Below are 20,658 nucleotides of genomic sequence, written 5' to 3'. Positions count from 1 at the left end.
TCACCTTGCATCCTATATCGAGAAAACTGAGCTATCTAGCTTCAATTTCCAGACGCTCTCCAACAACTTTATAAACCTGCACCCTTTCTTTCCTGCTTTCCTGTTTCCAAGAGGTGAAACTCTCCTGTTAAAGCTAATCCTTCACGTAGGTTCCAAATCCCCAAATCTTCCATTCTTGATTCCAGCCTTGCTCCCGTAAGATTGACTATTCCCTCTCATTCCCGTATCTTCCATTTCTCCCTTGGTTTTTTCCTCCCTTGCCATTTCTTTATGGTTTCTTTCCTTGAGCACGTGTAAATGCTCATGTATCCTATCTTTAAAGCCCTTTCCTCGGGGCGCCTGGGTGGCTCAGTGGGTTAAGCCACTGCCTTCGGCTCAGGTCATGATCTCAGGGTCCTGGGATCGAGCCCCACATCGGGTTCTCTGCTCAGCAGGGAGCCTGCCTCCCCCTCTCTCTCTGCCTGCCTCTCTGCCTACTTGTGATCTATCGAATAAATAAAATCTTTAAAAAAAAAAAAAAAGTCCTTTCCTGACACTTCATAACCTACTAGCTATCATCTTATTGAACTCATTCATTTTAAGGTTATTCACCTTAAAAAGGACAGGCAATGGTGAATATGGAGAATTGGGGTAACTTAAAAGAACCCCATTCCCCGGTCTAAGTACATAGAAATGTTTAAAAGACAATAAGGTATTTGCTTCTCAAACTTTGTTCTGAAGCATCACATAGCCCATCCTGACTGATATCAAGAAAATAGCAAGCAGAGGCAAAAGACACCACTTTAAAGTGTTAATGAATGAGATTTTTCTAGAATTGAAAAAAGATACGAGCCTTCACATTAAGTGAGAATATTGAGTTCTGAGGAGGACAAATAAAAACAAAACCACAATCACACACATAATAATAAAACTGCAGAACATAAAAGCATTCTTCATCTCATTAAATCCTCATAGCAATCCTATTATATAATATCATTATTCCTATTTTATATATGAGGAAGTCAAACCTCAGTAGACCGCTATAAGGTAAGCAAGGTACAGAACCCGAATTCAAACACAAATCCATCTTCCAAAACCCACCCTTTTTCAAACCTCATTTGAAACCTCACTTTGACTTTACAACACTCTTATTTTTCTACTTTGTAGACAAGAAAGCTGAGGCTGACAAATGCTAGATGACTTGGCTGAGAACAGAAAGCTGCTACGTGGCAGGGCTCAGGTTTGAACTCAGGGCTTGTTGGCTTTCAAGCCTAGACAATGTTTCCCATATCATACTGCCTCCCATACTTTCTATGGAATTTGGCTTACATATTGTTATTATTAAACTTTTTTGCATTTACTCTCCAGTCACAGTGGCCTTCCTCCTGCTCCCTGAATACGCAAAGTATGTTGCACCCTTGGGGTCTTCCCATTGAAGGTTCCCTCTGTCTGGAATGCTCTTTCCTTGGGCAGTACGATGACCCTGATTCCAGTTCGAATTTTATAATTAGTGGCTTCCCTTTACCACTCTCATCCTCATGTTCTTTCCCCTTACTCTGTTTCATTTTCTTCGTAGTGTGTACAGTTTTCCAGCATTAGAAATCAACTTGTTCAGGGGCACCTGGGTGGCTCAGTCATTTAGCACCCGACTATTGATCTCAGCTCAGGTCTTGATCTCTGGGTCATGAGTTCAAACCTTGTATTGGGTTCCGTGCTGGGTGTGGAGCCTACTTAAGAAAAAAAAAAAAAAAGAAAGAAAAAAAAATCAACTGGCTTATTGTCTTTCTCCCCAATTCTAACAAAAGCTCTGTGAGAGTAGGTTCCTTGTTCTACTTCCTCAGTGTCTAGAACAGTGCCAGGCACATACAAGTTGCTCAGTAAATATTGTTGAGTGAACAAATGAACCACAGAGTGTCTACACTTAGCAGCACTGACCCTCATGAGAATAACGTGAAGTGCCGTATTATAGGTCAAAATGTATCCTCCAGAAAAGGTATGTTGAAGGGCTTCGCTCTTTAGTTTTTATAATCCAATATGATGGGTTTCCTTATAAAAACAATGCGATGTGAAGAGACAGAGGGAGAACTCCGTGTGGTCATGCAGGACTGGAATGATGTGTCTACAGGCCATGGAAAACCAAGGGTTGTAGGCGAGGCACCAGAAGCTAGGACCAGGCAAGGAAGGATTCACTGACAGGTTTCAGAGGAAGTGTGGTTTCAGGCTTAGGCCTCCAGAACTGTAAGACAGTAACTTTCTCTTGTTCTAAGCCACCCGATTTGTGGTTCTTTGCCACAGCAACTAACTAACGAGGAAATTAACACAGCATCTCCTCTGTGCCATACCATCTTGGATATTTAGGGCAGGGTTGACTTGTGAGGAATGAGCGGAGAAAGAATGCATGCTTAAAGAGTCTAGAGATTTCATTTTGGCTGAGACCCCAAAAATAGAACCAGGAAACACCTAATGATTTATTTATTCACATTATAATTTCTACAAATGTGCAGAAGTGGGTCCTCCAGTTGACCAAGTACAAGGTCGTTCACTAGAAAGAGTACACCAGGGAAAAATGAGATGTTGCCCTGGGCAACCTCCCCCACATGTGTTTGTCATTGCTACTTCCTCACCCCCAAATTCAGAATGATACGTACGGATTTCTCTAATTACATCCAAGATGCTTTCCTCTTCTTTCTTCTTCTCCCGGCTCCCTAACCTCAACAACCACTGTTTTTTTTTTTTTTTATTCAGCTTACCCTGGTTTTGTTTTAAATCTGGCAGTGACATCGTAAAGCAGTTCTTTAATCCCACTGGAAGGAAACAGAGTACCAAAAGATCCAATCCCAGCTCTACCACTTCAATCCACATATATTCCTTTGAACAATGTGATAACTCTCCCTGGTGCTGCCGTCAAGACACGGAGCTGGGGGTGGGGAAGACAGAGAGAGAGAGAGAGGCGTGGACTCTGTGTAGTCCCCAGCGGAACAGAGAGGGTGACAAGGAACATGAAAGTTAGACATGAAGGTGGGTGACTAAGGGTCCCCCACGTTTCCTCCTGGAGTGGATGTTCTGAAGCTTGTTGACCCTTGGGAAATAAACATTTTCCAGTGTTTCCTTGCCTTCTGCTCTGAAATTCTTATTCTGATTTTTAGAAGTGAAAAAAATATTTTGATTTAAGCCATATGGCCTTTTTCTCCTTACTCTGGAGCTGTGGAAAACTCCGAGGGGCAGGTGTGGAAAGCAGTGGCAGCAGGGTGGGTGGGTACATAGGGTCTGTGTGTCTATAGCTTGTGCCATTCTGTAGCTATGGCAACCATGAGCAATGTCACTTGTGTAGCATCATAACATGGCCCGAGTTACCCCTGGCTCCTCAACTATTCCTCTTCAATGCACTCTCCATGCTGCTGTTTCCTAGCTACCATAGCTGTTGTATTTTTTTTGAAGTCGTGCTTAAGTATTGTTTCTGTTAGCTGTGCTGCTTGTCACCACACTTTAGTTCAGCTGGTAACAAAACCAAAAATCCATTTCTCATGAATACTGTTAATTGTTAAAAAGTGTCAGTACCTAAATACATTGAGTTATAAAGATTCTTGCGCCTGTGGTCTGGACAAGATGATCACTTGAGACTTTTTCTGGTTCTAAAGGCCCATGTTGGATTCTATTAGAGCTCATGATAGCATCAATCAACTGCCTGCCTACTGAAAATTATTATTTTTTCTTTCCTTTTTTTTTTTTTTTTTGCCAGTTGTTGTAATTTCCCAACTATAAAAGTGGTAAAATTAAAATTTACAACAGTATATGCAAATATATCCTATGGAGCTTGTACACAAGAAAATATGTGTATATGTAGCCCATAAATGAAAACTTCCATTGTGTTAATTCTGAGAATATATACATGAATAATTTCTTTTATTTATTGTTAAGAACAATCCCCAAATCCTCAGAAATATTTCTGTTGTAATTAAATTTAAATGCTTTTTAAAAAATTCATGTGAGTTGGTAATTTACTATGTTCGTATTTTAGCTTCCTTATGTTTGGTCATTAATTGTGGTATCATAAACAGTATAAGATTTACAGCCCTTAACCTTCCCAGGCCCAAGCAGAAGCAAGATGTCAACACCCATAAGTTATGAGCAGGCTCCCAAAGGGACTGTAATACAAAATACACTTATAATTGAATTAACTCAGGAGAGGATTCTGGGAAGATGACAGCATCAGTAATATTTCATTCTCTCTGAATCCTTACATAAAGATAGAGAGAAAAACTGGATAGCAAGCCCCCCAAACCTGTGAACAATATTTACAACAGACCTAGGTGACAAGGGACCCCCACAAACTCCAAAATACAAATGGATGGGTACAAACCACCATGAGCCACCAGACCTTCATGGTATCAGTGTCTTTGTGGGAGAAGGGATAAGGAAGATGCATCCGAAGGACCTGAGAACAGGAAGACCCCCAAATAGCCAATGGGCATTGGCTGGGAAAGAGGACAGGCCAATTGGAGAAGAGCAGCTCGAACTGGGAGGGGTTTTGGCCAATATCAATATCAAGCCCATGAGAAAAGGTCTGATGGAGCTCCTATGAATTCTCAAAATCAACCCCTTTGTAGGAAAGTGACTCAAAGCAAAGAGAAACTACTTAGGGTGGAACAACAATTTAGCAGGACATGGACAACAGAGATGAGAAAGAAAAGCCCCGACCAAAGTGGTATAATATTATAAAGCAGACTGCCTTATTTAAAAATTTTTTTTAAATTATTTTTATTAACATATAATATATTATTTGCTTCAGGTCTGTGATTCATCAGTCTTACACGATTCATAGCACTCACCATAACACATAACTTTCCCCAGTGTCCATCACCCAGCCACCCTACCCCACCCTCACAACCCCCCAGCAACCCTCAGTTTGTTTCCTGAGATTAAGAGTCTCTTACTTACGGTTTGTCTCTCTCTCTGGTTTCGTCTTGTTTCATTTTTCCCTCCCTTCCCCTATGATCCTGTGTCTTGTTTCTCAAATTCCTCATATCAGTGAGATCATGTGATAATTGTCTTTTTTCTGATTGACTTATTTCACTTAGCATAATACCCTCTAGTTCTATTCACATTGTTGCAAAGCTGCCTTATTTTTTTAAAACTTCCCAAAACCAACAGAGGAAGTTCTGTGAAGTGAGGAACACTTTCGTGAATGCCACCTTCCCAAAAGAGTTCAGGAAAACTGATTTCATATTATAAGGAGCAACAGAAAATATAAAGGTAACATAGTTTATATAAGAAAAAAAAAAAGAGGGGGACAAGAAGCTGAGTAACATCCCTTCAGACAATGAGAGTGTTCTGGAAAGGCGTACTCACAAAACAGAGCAAAACTGAAACCTGCTATTGCCAAATGAGCTAAAAGAAACTAAGAAAATAATTTAAGATATGAAATAACAGAAAACTTTTTTTCTTTTTAATTTCTTCAGAAATGAAGTGATAGGACTCAAAAATAATTAGAAATAAGTAAACAGGGGTGCCTGGCTGGTTCAGTCAGAGGAGTATGTGACTCTTACTGGGGTTGTGAGTTTGGGTCCCATGGTGGGTGTACAGATTACTTAAGAATAAAATCTTAAAAAAAAGAGAGAAATAAAATTTAAGAAATGATGAGTATTTGAGAAAGGAAGTGAGAGAAAATAAATTCAACAGTAGTGCCCAAAGAGAAATCAAAGAAATAAAAGAAAATATTTAATTTTTTTAATGAAGAAAGAGACAAAAACGGATTTGAGAGAAAGTGACAGATATGAAGGAGTGACAAAGAGGATCCAAAACACAGATAAAAGAAATTTGTAAAGAAGAAAACAAAAAAAATATGAGAATAGAACAAATACTAAAACTGTGTCCAAGAAAATCTTTCTGGGGAAAAAAAGTGTGAAATGAGTCACTGACAGAGTACACCACCATATTCAGAGTACAGAATAAAATTCTAATAAGATTATTGGATTTTAAAGAAAAAGAAAAGAATATTTTGGGCCCCTAGAAAAGAGGAATGTATGACTTGAAAGGGAAAGGAAATGAGATTATTATCAGACTTACTTTTTAAAATTATTATCAGGAAAAAAGAGTTATATCTTTAAGACAATTAAGAAAAGAATGATGACTCAAGTAAGAACAAGGTCAGACTGTTAACAACCTCTAAGAACTCAAGGAATATTGTTTCCATGAGCCCTTTCCAAGGAATTTACTAGTAAATGAGCTTCAGACAAACAGCACGACTGGAGAGACAACATATAAAATGGTGGTGAGCATAAGAATTACTGGTATAACTAAGACTAAGTGGGGGCCAAAAGAGATAATTATATAAAATGGCTGTATGCTCTGATGGTATAGATGTAGCCCAACTATAAAATGTGAGAGGAGAGCATATGGGAAAAAAATGGTGGTGGTATTAGCATTTTTTTTTAAAGATTTTATTTATTTATTTGAGAGAGAAACTGTGAGAGAGAGCATGAGAGAGGGGAAGGTCAGAGGGAGAAGCAGACTCCCTGGGGAGCTGGGAGCCTGATGCGGGACTAGATCCTGGGATTCCAGGATCATGGCTCTCAGTTGCTTAATCAACTGAGCCACCCAGTCTCTCCTGGTATTCGTATTATCATCTTAAGACCATCCGGGAGACAAAAGTTGGACTTCAAAGTCTGTATTACTCAGGATACCCCAGAGAAACAGAATCAGTGGGAAATATAGAGAGAGCTATATAAGAGGAGATTTATTATAGGAATTAGCTCAAGCAGTTAGAGAGGCCCAGAAATCCCATGATCTGCCATCTGTAGGCTGGAGAACTGAGAAAGCTCATAGAATAATTTAATTCAAGTCTGAAGGCTGAGAATCAGAAGAACTGATAGTGTAACTCCCAGCCCAAGGACAAAAGTCTGAGAATGGGGGCCTACTTGTGTAAGTATCGGAGTCAAAAGGCCTGAGAACCTGCAGTGCTGATGTCCAAGGATGGGAGAGGATGGACATCCTAGCTCAAGAAGAGAGGGAGAGAGAGAGAGAGAGAGAGAGAGAATTCACCCTTCCTCTGCCATTTTGTTCCATTCCAGCCCTCAACAGATTGAATGATGCCTGCCCACACTGGTGAAGGGCACTCTTCCTTATTCAGTCCACTGAGTCAAATGCTAATCTCTTTTGGAAACACTCTCACAAACACTCCCAGAAATAATGATTTACCAGCTATCTGGTCATCCATTAGCCCAGTCAAGTTTGCACATAAAATTAACCATTCCAGGGTCCATCAAGGAGAAGGAATTTTGATAACAAACAAGGATTTTAATGAAGAGTGCTGAAAAGGCTATGCCCTAGAATTAGGGCAACTTAGTCTTACCTGGATCAGGGTGATGTGCCTGAAGTCTGTCTCACGACCAGAAGAAAATGAACTCTTCTGTAGAGAATAATATCATTATTCAGAGCCTTACCATTTTTCATACACAAAGCCTAGCATTCAATTTAAAAAAAATCAGTAATGCTGGGAAGTGGGACTAAATGACTGAAAATCAAGAGACAAAACAGATCATGGAAAAATACCTCAGGAGACGATCATACTTGTCTTATTTATTTAGTCACAATTAAAAAAAATATGATTAGTATGTTTAAGGAACTAGATGAAAAGATGGAGAAATTCACCAGAGAATTAGTATTAATAAAAACATAAATCATTATAGGGGTGCCTGGGTGGCTCAGTGGGTTAAAGCCTCTGCCTTCGGCTCAGGTCATGATCTCAGGGTCCTGGGATCGAGCCCCACATGGTGCTCTCTGCTCAGCAGGAAGCCTGCTTCCCTTCCTCTCTGCCTGCCTCTCTGCCTGCTTGTGATCTCTCTCTCTCTCTGTCAAATAAATAAATAAAATATTTAAAAAAAGCATAAATCATTATAAATCCTAGAAGTGAAAAATGTAATAAATGAAAATCAGAATTCAATAGATGGGTACTTGTGCACTGTTGAGGGGAATGTAAATTGGTGAAACCATTGTGGAAAACAGTATGAAGGTTCCTCAAAAAAAAAAAAAAAATAGAAATACTTTGTGGTACAGTAATTCACTACTGGGGATATACCCAAAGAAAATTAAAACACCAATTTGGTAAGATATATGCACACTTATGTTTATTGCAGCATTATTTACAATAACCAAGCTAGAGATGTAAATCAAGTGTCCACTGATAGAAGAATGGATAAAGAAGATGTGGTTCACATGTGTGAACACACACAGACTGGAATATTACTTAGCCATTAAAAGAACAAGATATTGCCAATTGTGACAATATGGATGGACCGAGAGGGTATTACGCTAAGTGAAATAAGACAAAGACAAATACCATATGATTTCACTTAATGCGGAATCTAAACAAACAAAAAGCAGAATCAGATCCATAAACATAGAGAACAAACAAATGGTTGTTGGAGGGGAAGAGGGTCAAGGAGATGGGCAAAATGGTTAAATGGGAGTGGGAGATACAGCCGCTAGTTGGAAAAAATAAGTCATGAGGATAAAAGGTACAGCACAGGAAATATAGTCAATGGTGTTGTAACAGTGTTGTATGGTGACAGATGGTAGCTACACTTGTAGTGAGCATAGCACAATGTACAGACTTGTCAAATCATTATGTTTTATACCTAAAACTAATGTAACATTGTGTGTCAACTATACTTCAATTAAAAAAAAAAAAACAAAAAAACCCTGCAGAAGAGATTAGTGAACTAGAAGATTGGTTGATAGAAAATACCCAGATTGAAGCATAGAGAAAAAACTAGGGAATATAGAGAAAAGAATATAAGAAACATATGGGACATGATGGGAGATTTTGTTACGATTGTCAAAGGAGTCCCAGAAAGAGGAGAGACAAGAAATGTGTCAGGAGACATATTTGAAGAGACACTAGCCAGGAATTTCCCCCGTCGGAAGACATTAAGTCACAGAATCAAAAAGCTCTATAAATCTGAAGCAAGATAAATACAAGGAAAACTGTACCTAGCCAAGCCACTCAAAACTAAATGCTAATATTAAAATGCTAAAATCAGCTGGCGGGAGGAGCGGGGAAGGCATATTATCTTCAAATGAGCAACAATAAAACTGACAGCTAACTTTTCCAGCAGAAGTGATGGAAACCGGAAGACAATGGAGTGACATCCAGAGAATGGAGTGCCCAGAAGACAACGGAGTGGGGAAAAACTATAGCAAACTTAGAATTCTATAGCTTGCAAAAATATTCTCCAAAAATTAAGGTAAAACAGACATTTTCATAAAAATAAGGACTAGAGAGTCTAATATCAGCAGATGTGCACTAAGAGAAATAATAAAAAGAATTTTTCAGTAGAAGTCAAAAGAATCAGCAAGGAGCCCAGAAATTCAAGAAAGGAAAAACAGCTCCAGGTAGAGGACATCTAAATTTGTATTGATAGTTTAAAACAACAATAACAATGTCTTGTGGTATTTAAAAACTTTTCTGGTAACTTTCATACCGATGGATGGAACACCGTTGTCATTCAAACCCAGCATGTATATTCTTGCCTTTGTGCCTCTATCTCTCCCTTGTCCATTCTTCAAGGCCAGATGTACATCATCTCATCTTTAGGAAGAAATCACTGGCCACTCCTTCATTTATGTCTCCTCCTCAACCTTCTAACTCAGTAGAGTTAGAGTTGTGTGTGGTTGTGTGGTTGTGTGTGGGTCCCTTATTCAACCTAAAATGGAGACAAACTTTGGCTCTTTCTTTTTGGTTTTTATTTCATTTTGTTTCTTGGTTACTCAAATAGAATGTAAATTTAATGTCCTTTCAAAGTGTCCACTCTACATTATCTATACAGTATGTGTTGAACAGGTGTTTGCTGAATAATGAAATCTGTTGAAGAATAAATTGGTAGTAAGTGGACTGACCTTGCTGTTTTCTAGGATAGAATTTTCCATCCATTACTTAGTTATTTTTCTAGAATTTGGTAAGGCACCTGCTGTAAACATATTCAAAAAAAGTTTTAGTAACTTCTTAGATGATGGATCCATGAAGAATAGATTGGATATTCACACTATGTACATAATTTTTTGAAACTGATTTTATGCCTGTTTTTCTTTTTGCCCCCTTCCCTCCAATTTCATACCTGTTTAATATAATCTTTCTTGGTATTATTGTCCAATGTATAAGGCTAGTTGCAGTATGTCACAGGTATGGCATTTATTTATTTTAAAATTTTATTTATTTTGGAGAGAGAGAGCACATGTGCATGGCTGGGAGTGGATGGGTAGAGGGAGAGGGAGAATCTAAAGCAGACCATTCACTGAGCATGGAGCCCAATGTGGGGCTCGATCCCACAATGTCAAGATCATGACCTGAGCTGAAATCAAGAGTTGGAGGCTTAATTGACTAAGCCACCCAGGCACCCCTTAATGTGAGTCATTCATACCATTCCTGGATGCTAAAGAAATGTAAGTCACAACTCTTGAGTTCCCCAGACTATGTAAAATCTATTTGGAGGCTAAAACATATATATATACAAAACAAGTTGAGATGAAATCTAAAGAAATATTTCAGTAACTGCAAGAAAATAAGGTATCATTTTAACCAAAGCTACAAGAGATAAGAAAGCTAAAAATAGTAAGTGATCACACTCAAGATGTGTGATTACTAGGGAAGGCATGTGGAAAGAGGTATGTTCTGGTTTTGAGGGTTAGATGGAAATATATAGAAGAGAAGAGGCATAGATTTTTTTTTTTTTTTCCTAAGCAGGGAGAAGAACTTGCAAAGCACGGAGGCAAAATAGTAAGCCATGTTCTGGCAACTGGATTACAGACGAGCTTGAGGAATGGAGGGGACAGCGCAGCTATAGAGAGGCAGAGGGGCGGTTGACAGAAGACATCAAAAATGTTTATTTTTTGAAATAGTGTGGAATTTTAGTTCTCTTTTCAGTAGAAATAACCTTTATGTCAACAGCCCATTCAGAGCCCTTAGCTGATATAATGACGATCCCAGCCTTCTAGGCTAATATTTGCAATAATCTTAGCCATATGAGTGTAATGGGAAAAACATACCGCAAATGAATTATTTTTGAAATGTATTGCACGTTGACATTTGGGAAATTAGATCCTGAACGAAATGCCTCCTGATTATTTGAGGTGCCTTCCCATCATGAAAAGATAAATTCAGTCCAACAATTAACAAAAGAAAATCTGCATGTTAGATTAATTTAAAGTTCTGTTCTTGGGCAGGGTTCTTCTTTGAACTTTTGGTTACCATTCAGATGAATAACCGTGGGCAGAGATTATTCCTTGCCTAAACAATCTGGTCTGAGGAGTCCAGATGCCCTCATTCAAACATATTTTAGACCAGCCCCTGGCAGTCACTGCCAGCCTAGCCCCTTCTTGTGAAGAATTCTGTTGTGCCCATCCTCTATGTACCCCAAAGTGTCAGTGCTAGAGATGACCCTGCTCAGCTGGTTTCCTTTTCATTTTCTGGAAAAAGCACAGCCCTACTCTCTTATGAAAAACAAATGAGTCTTCACTTCTCCATTCCCACTCAGCAAATTCCTCTGGCACCACTGGCCCATCTCATCATGAATATACATTTGCTTTAGCCCTTCCTCCTCCTCCAGTAAGTTTTTGTGTTGATGGGCTTCTGGGATCAGCCACAGTCAGTTCGGCAGCCCTAAATCCAGAAGCACAGACAAGGAATGAATTTGACAAAGAGCCTTCTGAGAGATACCATAAATGCTACTTCAAGGGGAAAGCCTTCCTTGTTTACTGAATGCATCCAGTTGTGTGCTGAATAGAGCAATGTGATGAGAGCATGGGAAGATGGACAGGGAGAAAATGGGACCTCACATGAAGAGTAGAGCATGAATCTGGAAATTAACGGGGAATGCTAAAGAGGAACAAGGATATAAATGGAATAGGGAAGGGTCGATAGTTTCTACATTCTTCGGTCATTGAACTAAGCATGCTTATAACCATGGCTTTCCATATAAAATAATAGCTCTTGGCCATGAACCTGTCCTTTGGAGTCAGAGAGACCTGGGTTTGTATCCTGGCTTACTGCACATCAGATTAATGACTTTGATTCTATTCCTTAACCTTTCTAAGTCCTTGTTTCTTTATTATAAAACGTGAATGCTAATGGTATCTCCCTCAATGGGATTATTGTGCGGATAAAAAAGACAGTACTGGCAAAAGCTTAGCACTTTGCCTAACATGCAGTAAGCACAAAATAAATGTTAATTTTTTTTTTTTTTGGTAATTTTTATTAGTCTAGTTTCTCTAAGGCAAACTGGTTTATACTCATGAGGAAGAATGCATAATGAAAAGAATCTTCTGCTGAGTCTTTGGGGGCAGCAAATCATTACCTTCTGACTGACCATTTTTGGTGCAGCTGTATTTTCATTGAGTTGGCTTAAATCAAGTTACACCTGTGAATATAAGTACGCCTATGTTGTCACTGAGCAAGTTTTCTTGTCGAAAGCTAAGCATATGTTTAATAAATAGTGAACAGAGTTTGTAATTTCCACAAAGCAGATTTGGTGACTACCTCTAATACTCAAATTCTGTTGTGATTATATATATATATATATATATATATATATATATATATATAACATGTAAATTATAAATATAAAATATATAATAAATATCAAATATTTATGAATTATTATAATAAATATGTATAAAATACATATACTTTATAGATCAGGAAACTGCATCAGAAAGAGATTAAAGTCACAGTGCTTGCTGGATACATCTGCTTGATCATTTTCCAGGTGTCTTATACTTAAATATTGTCCAAAACTGAACTCATTATTTCGGCCCACAAACTTCCTCTTCTTGTATTCCTTTTCTCAGTTAATGGTACTACCATCTACCCAGCGACCCAAGCCAGAAATCTGTGAATCCTCTCAACATCTCCCTCTCCCTCACTTAGCAACACCAGATTCCATAAAGTTTAACTATTTAGTATTTTTTGAGTTTGACCTCCTCTTCTCCATTCTTACCACCACTGTTTTTATTCTAGCCTCCACCATTTCTTACTCAAACTACGGCAGTTGCCTCCAAACTGGCCTGATAGTAGCCATGCTGCTTTCATATCAGTCTCCTATACAATGGCCAAGATGTTAGGTCTAAACACACTAATCATGTCAACCCCCATCTTAAAAACTCAATGGTTCCCTTCTTCCTCTAAATGAAGCCCAGGTTTCTTATGGCCTTCATAATCCCAAAGCACACCTCTTGGTCCCAACCAAGGTAATTTAAAATGTAATGTGTATGTGATTGTCTCCCTTTTTCGACTCTGGGCTCTTTAAAGGTAGAGGCAAAGTCTTTTCAGTCTTTGTATCTCGGCATCTGGGTGTGTCAGTAAAAAATTGTTAAATTCAAACAAAATGGTTGACAATCAGGTTTGAAGTCAGGGGGTTCAGATAACACTTTTTAACATGGTCATTATTCTTTAAAAAAACTGAGATTAAATCCACCATTTTAGGATATTCAGTGGTTTTTGGCATATTCACAGTTGTGCAAACATCACCACTATCTAATTCCAGAATATTTCTGTCACCTGTAAAAGTGCTTACATGGGGTACCAGGGTGGCTCAGTTGGTTAAGCATCTGCCTTCAGCTCAGGTCATGATCACAGGGTCCTGGGATCGAGACCCAAGTTGGGCCCCCTGCTTGGTGGGGAGCCTGCTTCTCCCTTTCCCTCTCCCTCTGCCTGCCAATCCCCTTGCTTGTAATCTCTCTCAAATAAATGAATAAAATCTTAAAAAAAAAAAAAAAAGAAACTGCTTACCCATTAACAGTCATTCTCTATTATTCCCTCTTCCTCTTCACCATCAAGAAAGTGAAAAGGTAGTTCACAGAACAGGAGGCAATATCTGCAAATCATATATCTGATATGGGACTAGTATCCAGAATATATAAAGACCTCTTGAAACTCAGCAATAAAAAGACAGCCCAATTAAAGAATGGGCAAAGGATTTTAATAGTTAATTCTCCAAAAGAAGCATGCAAATGGCCAATAAGCCAATGAAAATATGTTCGTCATTTGTCATTAGGGAAATGCAAGTCAAAACCACGATGAAATACCACTTTACACCCAATAGGATAGGTATAGTGAAAAGGACATAACAACATGAAGAGTTGGCAAGGATGTGGAGAAATGTAACATGGTACAGCTGCTCTGGAAAATAATTTGGCAGTTTCTCAAAAAGTTAAATGTAGAGTTACCATATGACCCAGTAATTCTACACTTAGTATATATCCAAGAAAACTGAAAACGTATATGCACACAAAAATATGTACATGAATGTTCATAGTGGCACTATTCATAATAATGCTGAAGAGGAGTACAACTCAAACACCCATAAACTGATGAATGGATAAATAGAGTGTGATAAAAGCCAAACAATGGAATATTACTGAGCTTTAAAAAAGAGTAGCAGCAGCATGGCTGAACTTCAGAAACATTACGCTAAGTGAAAGGAACCACACGCAGAAGACCACACGCTGAATAATTTCACTTATATGAAATGTCCACAATAAGCAAATCTGTAGAGACAGAAAGTAGATTAGTGGTTGCTGAGGGCTGGAAGCGTTGAGAGGAAATGAGGAATGACTTCTAATGGGTAAAGGGTTCCTTTTGGGGGTGATGAAATGTTCTAAAATCTATTGTGGTGATGGCTTCACAGTTCTGTGAATATACTAAAAAACCACCGAATTATATACTTTAAATGATGAATTTGATGGTATGGGAATTAAAACTCAAAATATTATAAAAGAAAAAAGGCAAAAAAAAAAAAGCAATGCATAAATATAAAACTGGCCATTTACACCTAAAAAAGGAAAAACCAGAAAGAAAAAGATGGTTAGCCTGCCTTTCCTCTGTAAAGTGGGGCTCAACTGAGGACTGGATCAGGTTAGCAGGAGTTTTCTCTAGGATAAATTGCCTGAAGCAAGAGAAAGGAAGGGGAATTTAAATATGCTTTGGATGAGAGAAAATAGGGGTTAAGGAAGAGAAGGGATTGTACGTTTTCAGGTTCACCCCAAAACTCTGGTTTGAACAATTGTTTCCAATTTGGGCTGCTAAGCCACTCCTGGAAACAGATATCTAGTCCTGCTTATTCTGATCGAGATCTTGAAAGCATAACTGAAAAGCCCTGGCACAGTTTATCCCAGGCAGGACCTGACATCTATGCCAAATTTAGCCTTTGGCAACTTCTTTCTGTTGAGAGTCCCTGGGGACTTGTTTGACCTCTTTTTGGAGTGCTGCAAGGGAATTCACTTCTGGACGGTGGCCCAGCAAGCAGGGAGTGGCTCAGCGGGCTCCCTAATCCTCTATTACATTAATGATAAAGTGTACCTGGGCACCGGCACTGTCCACTTAAAGGCCATTTCCCTATATGTGGGGTTTGGACCAGGAATTTTCCAGATAACCAAAGGTAATCCCAGCATTTAATATTATAATTATCTTGAGAGGAGATCTTTCAGAATGCATTGTTTACACTCCTGCCTTTTTGTACTTACGATTTTTTTCAACTGATAATGAAAGTATGACGTGGCCACCCAAAACTTGGAAAATACAGTGTCATTTTCCTTCCCTGGGGTTAACCACTGCCAATAGTTTGGTGTGTATCCTTTCAGGCCTTTTAAAACTTTTTTCTTTTAATTTTTAAAAGATTTTTATTTATTTGACAGACAGAGATCATAAGTAGGCAGAGAGGCAGGCAGAGACAGAGAGAGAGGAGGAAGCAAACTCCTCACTGAGCAGAGAGCCCGACGCGGGCCTCGATTCCAGGACCCTGGGATCATGACCCGAGCTGAAGGCAGAGGCTTTAACCCACTGAGCCACCCAGACGCCCCTTTTCAGGCCTTTTAAAAAAATCTGTTTATAAGCATAGATACACACACACATATGCATACACACTTACACCTGTAGCAGGGTTTTTTAAAAACTTTTTTTTTTTTAAACATAAATAGAATCATACTCTACCTCCTGGTCTATCACTTGCTTTTCTATTTAACAATACATGTGGGAGATCTTTCCTCATCAGTACATATAAATTTAACTTGCTCTTTCTTAGGCCTGTATATCCTTCTATGGTATGGATATATGTAATCACTCCCTAATGATGTGTATTTCCTATATTTCTAATTTTTCTTTGTGACCACGAATGATGAAATAACAACTCTTATACAACATCTTTCTGTGTGTTTACATACAAGAGTATTTTGGGGGAAGAAGAAGTAAGATTATTTATTTACATTTTTGATACATCTGGAAATTATCTTTTTTTTTAAAGATTAAAAAGAAATTATTTATTTGACAGAGATCACAAGTAGGCAGAGAGGCAGGCAAAGAGAGAGAAAGAGAGGAGGAAGCAGGCTCCCCGCTGAGCAGAGAGCCCGATATGGGACTCGATCCCAGGACTCTGGGATCATGACCTGAGCTGAAGGCAGAGGCTTTAACCCACTGAGCCACCCAGGAGCCCCTGAAAGTTATCTTTAAAAGCTTTAATTTTTTAAAGATATTTTATTTATTTATTAGACAGAGATTACAAGTAGGCAGAGAGAAGGGGGGAAGCAGGCTCCCCCCTGAGCAGAGAGCCCAATGTGGGGCTTGATCCCAGGACCCTGGGATCATGACCTGAGTGGAAGGCAGAGGGTTTAAACCACTGAGCCACCCAGGCTCCCCTAAAAGCTTTGTATTTTGAAATAATTCCAAACACACAGCAAAGCCCCAAGAGTAGCATAATGAATGGCCGTATCCTCTTCAGCTCAATCCCCCAGTTGTTATCATATATGTACGATTGGTTTTTCTGATCCATTTGAGACAGCTGGTCCATTGTGGGCATAAAGCCCTTCCTTGTAAACACTTCAGTGTGTAGTTCCTAAACACAAGCACATGCTCTCATGTAACTTTAGCACAGGCATCCAAATCAGGACATAGAAATACAACTTTGAGGTCACATCAGTTTCTCCGGTCCATCAGAGAGTTCATTTTAGGGTTCTCACTTTCAACATTCGTAACACCCCTCTCCAACAGAAAACTGCTTTCACCGTGTATTTCCTCATCTGTCCAACACTCCTGAATATGACAGTTCTCCCTGCCATGCCTGTTGTCTCCTCTGTCCTACCCATACTGCCTGCTGTTTGCTTGGCTCCAGCTAGCCCAGTCCTAGCCATGCCGGCTTCCACCATGCTGGCTGCTGCCTGTCCAGGCCTTGGCCCTGACCTTGCCAAATGCCAGGTAGGGAAGTTAATTATTTTTGAATGATGTGATGTAAGAGATACACTTTTTTCCCCCCTTTGAGTGCATAACCGGTATTCTCAATTATTTGAAATTCTTTCACATATGTTTGTGTCAGGGACGCCTGGGTGGCTCAGTTGGTTAAGCAGCTGCCTTCGGCTCGGGTCATGATCCCAGCGTCCTGGGATCGAGTCCCACATCAGGCTCCTTGCTCGGCAGGGAGCCCGCTTCTCCCTCTGCCTCTGCCTGCCATTCTGTCTGCCTGTGCTCACTCTCTCCCCCTTTCTCTCTCTGATAAATAAATAAAATCTTTAAAAAAAAATGAAACATATGTTTGTGTCAGTAGCGGAGGGTCTATCCTCTTTCACTAACTTATTCTTCTATTGATGAGCCAATATGATACTTTAATTACTGTGATTGTATAACATGTTCTGATATCTGGTAAGAAGACCCTCAGGGGTGCCTGGGTGGCTCAGTGGGTTGAACCTCTGCCTTCGGCTCAGGTCATGATCTCGGGGTCCTGGGATTGAGCCTTGCATCAGGCTCGGTGGGGAGCCTGCTCGGCGGGGAGCCTGCTTACCCCCCCTCCACCCCCCAGCTCTGCCTGTCTTTCTGTCTGCTTGTGATCTCTCTCTGTCAAATAAATAAATAAAAATCTTAAAAAAAAAAAAAAAAGGAGACGACCCTCATGATACTTAACAAAAGTCTAGCTTTTTTTTTTTTTTTTAAAGATTTCATTTATTTATTTGTCAGAGAGAGAGAGAGAGAGAGAGAGAGAGCAGGCACAGGCAGACAGAGTGGCAGCAGAGGCAGAGGGAGAAGCAGGCTCTCTGCAGAGCAAGGAGCCCGATATGGGACTCCATCCCAGGACGCTGGGATCATGACCTGAGCTGAAGGCAGCCGTTTCACCAACTGAGCCACCCAGGTGTCCCCAAAGTCTAGCTATTCTTAAGTATTTATTCTTCCAGATGGATTTTAGAATTAGCCTGTCAGGGGCACCTGGGTGGTTTAGTCGGTTAAGCAACTGCCTTTGGTTCGGGTCATCATCTCAGGGTCCCAGGACTGAGTCTTGTATTGGACTCCCTACTCAGCAGGGGAGTCTGCTTGTCCCTCTGCTTCCTCTCCCTGCTTGTTCTCTCTCTCTTACTCCCTGTCCCTTTCTCAAATGAATAAATAAATAAATAATCTTAAAAAAATTATCCTGTCAATTTTGTTAAAATTCCTATTGTAATTTTGATTGGAATTACACTGAATTTGTAAATTATTTGGGTAAAATGGCATCTTTACAATAATAAGTCTTCCCATGGGGGAGAATGGTATGCCTCTTCATTTCTGCAGTTTTGTACTTCCCTTCAGCGAATACTTAAGAGTTTTCTTTGTGTGAGTATTGAACAGAGTTTGTTCCTAGGTTTGAAAAAACTTGGGGAGGGGGTGGGCATTATTAATGAGATCTTTCCATTTCATTTTCTTTCCATATATGTTGTATGTTGTTGAGATTAGGCTGCATAGACAGTTCTGTATCCTCTTTTTTAGTTTAATGTTTTGCCATATAAGTTTCCTAATAAAAATATAGTTTTTCCTGTTGCATATTTGTCCAACAAATATGTATTTTGTCATAATTTACTTAACCATTCTTTAGGGTTGGTAGATTGCTTCTGATTTTTAAAATGCTAAATACTACTGTGATGGACATCTTTGTGCATAAATCTTTGTTCTATTTTGGATTATTCCTTAAAATGTACTCCTTTAAGTGATATTTCTTTATCTTCTGTATTATATAGCTATTCCTTGAGAAAGTCTTGGATAACACAAAATCAGGATAAGTTGAAATTATCTTCTTTTTAAAAGTTTTAATATTTTGCTCTTATTCAATTACTTATTTTACAAAATAGACCTACATTCTTCCTAACTCTTTGTCACTTTTTGGACATGATTAAGAGTAACAAAACGGGGCAGAAAAGCAAACAGCAGTTTCATAACCCAAGCTGATGTATGAGAGTCTATCTGGGATCAAAAGCCATGCAAGACTGACCACAGAGGTCCATTATCTCCTTGTACCTGCAAATTCTGCCCTTACATTCTTTCTTTGCGTTGCTCATTTGTATACTTGACTTCTTCAGATTTCTCTGTGTGATATAAAATCTCTCACATCTTCAAAATTTTATTATGTGTCTTATGGAACTATTTACATAAAGCTGAGTGCTGCATAACTCAGGGAATGTCTTTATACTGAATGTAATTTAATTTTCTTGACTTTTCAGGGTTAATATAGAATCAATTTAAAAAATTTCTTCCCTAAGGCCCATGGAGGTATGTAGGATTGTTTTTCTCCTGTGCTAAAGGCACTAAATCACTGTGTTTTTTGATCATTAAGTAAATTTCTATGCCTTTTCTCATCTCAACACTGTTTAAGACTTCCAGCGTTTTCTTCTCACTGCTATCTGCATGCCTGCATGCAATAGTTTCTCATCCCTCTTCCAGTTTGCTATTTTTAATTTTTTATGAGTTTGGAAACCAGATTGCCAGGTCTTTTAAAATTGAATCCAAGTAAAAATTAATAGCCTCTGAGAAAGGACTTCGATGAATCGAAGCTCTAGCAGTAATGGGCATAATCTTTAGGCCACGGACTTTGGTGATTTTTGCTTTGTTTTTGCAGAGGTCTTTTTCCATCTCCTTTATTTCCCTGGGTCTTTGTGGTGTTCCAGATAGATGAGATCATTGGATAACCAAGTTCCATATAATGAAGCTCCATGACAATTATTATATTGGTAACATGAAGATGCCTCTTTTTCTTTTCCTCTACTGAATTTTGATTCTTTATTTTCTTTTGTTCTTTTCATATTGTGTGTCAGGCTGGTTGACTAAAGCTAGAGAAAATGTTAATTGGGCTTCAGATGTGTGAGATAAGGTCCGATGTAAAACTTTACTTCCCCTAGATTTTCTTCCTTGCACTTCTTTTTAATAACTATAACTTCTCTATATTTCCCATCAATAAAGCTACAATTCTCTCGTATTTAAAGTAATTCATTTCTTATCTAAAGATTCTTTTGATTAAAAAGAAGTGAAATGTATTCCATTATATGTAAGAAAGAAAAGACAATTTACACAACTCTACTGTATTCTTTCCTTTCACTCATGGCTAATTGATAAGGGCTGTGGTACTAAACCAAGATTGTGTGCTCATTCTCTGCAGAGGCCAATCATTCCCCCTTTGCTTCTTAGCACCTCTCCTAATACTTCCAAACTACCGTGTAACTACTTAGGTGCTCTGAGTGAGGGGATATAGCAGGTTCATTAAAACCCATGCAATATAGGAGAATCAGCTCAATTTAATACTTATTAATGCAGAATCCAAGGATAGAAATGGGACGGATCCATGGACTCAAATGCCACTAAGGTAGGTTCTCTAACTTCTGACCTATGTTTTTCTCTATGAGACT

General features: G+C 38.9%; 1 long non-coding RNA gene across 4 annotated transcripts in view; it reads right to left on the bottom strand.

Annotated features, from left to right (window-relative positions):
- The window catches only part of LOC132003897 (uncharacterized), an 84,973-nt gene that overhangs the window by 58,397 nt on the left and 5,918 nt on the right, over positions 1-20,658 (bottom strand). For all 4 annotated transcript variants that reach the window (XR_009400358.1, XR_009400357.1, XR_009400355.1 and 1 more), the window contains exon 2: positions 7,331-7,387. This is a non-coding gene — a long non-coding RNA (uncharacterized LOC132003897). The remainder of the gene's footprint in view (positions 1-7,330; positions 7,388-20,658) is intronic.

This window comes from Mustela nigripes, chromosome 16 (assembly GCF_022355385.1).
Source record: "Mustela nigripes isolate SB6536 chromosome 16, MUSNIG.SB6536, whole genome shotgun sequence".
In the NCBI taxonomy this organism is placed as follows: Eukaryota; Metazoa; Chordata; class Mammalia; order Carnivora; family Mustelidae; genus Mustela; species Mustela nigripes.
This window is presented reverse-complemented; position numbering and strand designations above follow the sequence as displayed.